Source organism: Schistocerca serialis, chromosome 6, assembly GCF_023864345.2.
Source record: "Schistocerca serialis cubense isolate TAMUIC-IGC-003099 chromosome 6, iqSchSeri2.2, whole genome shotgun sequence".
In the NCBI taxonomy this organism is placed as follows: domain Eukaryota; kingdom Metazoa; phylum Arthropoda; class Insecta; order Orthoptera; family Acrididae; genus Schistocerca; species Schistocerca serialis.
The window spans coordinates 720,973,342-720,977,567 of record NC_064643.1 but is presented as its reverse complement, the minus strand read 5'-3'; positions in this window follow the sequence as shown (position 1 = coordinate 720,977,567).

Here is a 4,226-nt window from a genome sequence, read left to right as displayed (position 1 = left end):
ATATCCTCTCTACTTCGACCATCATCAGTTATTTTGCTCCGCAAATAGCAAAACTCATTTACTACTTTAAGTGTCTCATTTCCTAATCTAATTCCCTTAGCATCGCCCGACTTAATTCGACTATATTCCACTATCCTCGTTTTGCTTTTGTTGATGTTCGTGTTATACCCTCCTTTCAAGACACTGTCCATTCCGTTCAACTGCTCTTCCAAGTCCTTTGCTTTCTCTGACAGAATTACAATGTCATCGGCGAACCTCAAATTTTTTATTTCTTCTCCATGGATTTTAATACCTACTCCGAACTTTCCTTTTGTTTCCTTTACTGCTTGCTGAATATACAGATTGAATAGCATCGGGGAGAGGCTACAACCCTGTCTCACTCCCTTCCCAACCACTGCTTCACTTTCATGTCCCTCGACTCTTATAACTGCCAACTGCTTTCTGTACAAATTGTAAATAGCCTTTCGCTCCCTGTATTTTAGCCCTGCCACCTTCAGAATTTGAAAGAGAGTATTCCAGTAAACACTGTCAAAAGCTTTCTCTAAGTCTACAAACACTAGAAACGTAGGTTTGCCTTTCCTTAATCTTTCTTCTAAGATAAATCGTAGGGTCAGTATTGCCTCACGTGTTCCAACATTTCTACGGAATCCAAACTGATATTCCCCGAGGTCGGCTTCTACCAGTTTCTCCATTCGTCTGTAATGAATTCCTGTTAATATTTTGAACTGTGACTTATTAAACTGATAGTTCGGTGATTTTCATAAACGTCAACACCTGCTTTCTTTGGGATTGGAATTATTATATTCTTCTTGAAGTCTGAGGGAATTTCGCCTATCTCATACATCTTGCTCACCAGAGGGTACAGTTTTGTCAGGACTGGCTCTCCAAAGGCTATCAGTAGTTCTAATGGAATGTTGTCTACTCCCGGGGCCTTGTTTCGACTCAGATCTTTCAGTGCTCTGTCGAACTCTTCTCGCAGTACCGCATCTCCCATTTCATCTTCATCTACATCCTCTTCCATTTCCATAATATTGTCCTCAAGAACATCGCCCCTGTATTGTTGTTGTTGTGGTCTTCAGTCCTGAGACTGGTTTGATGCAGCTCTCCATGCTACTCTATCCTGTGCAAGCTTCTTCATCTCCCAGTACCTACTGCAACCTACATCATTCTGAATCTGCTTAGTGTATTCATCTCTTGGTCTCCCTCTACGATTTTTACCCTCCACGCTGCCCTCCAGTGCTAAATTTGTGATCCCTTGATGCCTCGAAACATGTCCTACCAACCGATCCCTTCTTCTAGTCGCCCCTTGTATAGACCCTCTATATACTCCTTCCACCTTTCTGCTTTCCCTTCTTTGCTTAGAACTGGGTTTCCATCAAAGCTCTTGATATTCATGCAAGTGGTTCTCCTTTCTCCAAAGGTCTCTTTAATTTCCCTGTAGACAGTATCTATCTCACCCCTCGTGAGGTAAGTCTCTACATCCTTACATTTGACCTCTAGCCATCCCTGCTTAGCCATTTTGCACTTCCTGACGATCTCATTTTTGAGACGTTTGTATTCCTTTTTGCCTGCCTCATTTACTGCATTTTTGTTTTTTCTCTTTTCATCAATTAATTTCAGTATCTCATCAGTTACCCATGGATTTCTACTAGCCTTCGTCTTTTTACCTACTTGATCCTCTGCTGCCTTCACTATTTCCATTTGCTCGTTAAGCGTCCTTGTTTACTGACTAGCATGCTCCTAAAACTGCTGTATCATGCTTCTGGCTTTGCGTCGTGGCGATTTATCTTGCTGGAAGATCAAGAAAGACATCAAGCATGAAACGATGCAGGTGGTCGGCAATGATGCTCGCATTCTTCACTGCTGCCATGATGCCTTCGATTGCCACCACAGACTCCACGGAGGCACAGATGAACGTACCCCACAGCATAATCCTGCCTTCACCGGCCGGCCTGCATCTGTGGCGCGGTGCATGGTTCGTGCAGCCATTCGCTTGGATGACGGCATGTGAGAACACAACCATCGACCCGGTGTAACAAGAAAAGCGATTCTTTCCTCAGGCGACACGTTTCCACTGATCCACGGTGAAAGCCCAGTGATGTAGGGCCCGCTGCAATCGCAGTTCATTACGCCAGCACGGGAACACATATGGGTCGTATGCTCTAGAGCTCCATGTTCAACAATGGATTCTGAACAGTGCGCTCCCAGACACTTGTGCCTGCACCAGAATTGTACCCTATCGTCAGACGTGCCACAGATCGCTGCCTGTCCTGAACTTCACAGCGGGCGATCTTCCGACTGCTACGTTTCGTTCAACTGGCTCTGAGCACTGTGGGACTTAACTTCTGAGGTTATCAGTCCCCCAGAACTTAGAACTACTTAAACCTAACTAATCTAAGGACATCACACACATCCATGCCCGAGGCAGGATTCGAACCTGCGACCGTAGCGGTCGCGCTGTTCCAGACTGTAGCGCCTAGAACCGCACGGCCACACCGGCCGGTGCTACGTTTTGTGATGAGACGTGGACATTCAATACTATACTGCCTACTCGTCATTTCACCCTCCTTCGACCAATTAACATACGTGCTCACGACAGTAGTAGCGAAAAGCCGACCGGCTTTATCGTTTCAGAGATTCTCATTTCCAGCTGCACATCCGCAACAATGTGTCCTTTGTCGAAAGCGCTGATGTCGGTGGATTTCCGAATGTTCAACCCGTATCTTCGCTACACTGACTACCCATTAGTGTCTATTCCACTTATATTCTTTCCTTCCTTCGTCAGGTGCCCGCAGCACCACCGCAGCGCATTCAACCCCGCGGTGAGCAGTGGTCATAATGCTTCTGCTCATCAGTGTACATAAATTATCTGGCGAACAGGTGAGCAGCAATCTGCAGATGTTTGCTGATGATGGGAAGAAGTCGTCGTTGAGTGATTGTAGCACCAGTCAAACTAAATTAGAGGACCTTTCTAGCTGCTGTAATCAATGGCAAGTAGCTCTAAACGTAGAAAAACGTAAGTAACGCAGATTAGTAGGAAAAACAAAGCTGCAATACTCAGGTAGAGCATTAGCAGTGTTGTGCTTAGCAAAATCACACCGTTTAAATATTGAGACGTAACGTTGCAAAACGAAACGAAATGGAAGAAACTTGTAAGATTTATAGTAGGGATGACAAATGGTCGACTTCACATTATTGGAAGAATTTTTGGAAAGTGTAGTTCATTTGCAAAGGAGGTTGCGTGTAGGACCCACTCTTAAGCAATGTTCGAGTGTTTAGGATTCCAACCATGTCGGCTTAAAGAAAGACATAGAAGCAATTCAGAGGTGAGCTGCTAGATTTTTTACCAGTAGGTTGGAACAGCACGCAAATATTACATAGAAGCTTCGCGAATTCAAATGTGAATCCCTGGTGGGAATATGACGATCTTTTCGAGGTACACTATTGCTAAAATTTAGAGAACAGACATTTAATACTAACTACAGAAAGAGCCTGCTGCCGCTTACGTACATTTCACGTAAAGATCACGAAGATACGAGGGATGAGGGCTCAAACGGATGCATAAAGACGGTCCTTTTTCCCTCGCTCTGTTTGTGAGTGGAAAAGGAAGGGAAATGACTAGGAGTGTCTCAGGTACCCTGAGCCACGCGCCATGATTTCGCTGGCTGAGTATGTATGTAGATGTAGATCTACATCTACATCTACGTTTATACTCCGCAAGCCACCCAACTCTGTGTGGCGGTGGGCACTTTACGTGCCACTGTCGTTACCTCCCTTTCCTGTTCCAGTCGCGTATGGTTCGCGGGAAGAACGACTGCCGGAAAGTCTCCGTGCGCGCTCGAATCTCTCTAATTTTACATTCGTGATCTCCTCAGGAGGTATAAGTAGGGGGAAGCAATATATTCGACACCTCATCCAGAAACGCACCCTCTCGAAAACTGGACAGCAAGCGACACCCTGATGCAGAGCGCCTCTCTTGCAGAGTCTGCCACTTGAATTTGCTAAACATCTCAGTAACGCTATCACGCTTACCAAATAACCCTGTGACGAAACGCGCCGCTCTTCTTTGGATCTTCTTCATCTCCTCTGTCAGCCCGACCTGGTACGCATACCACACTGATGAGCAGTACTCCAGTACAGGTCGAACGAGTGTTTTGTAAGCCACCTCCTTTGTTGATGGACTACATTTTCTAAGGATTCTCACAATGAATCTCAACCTGGCACCC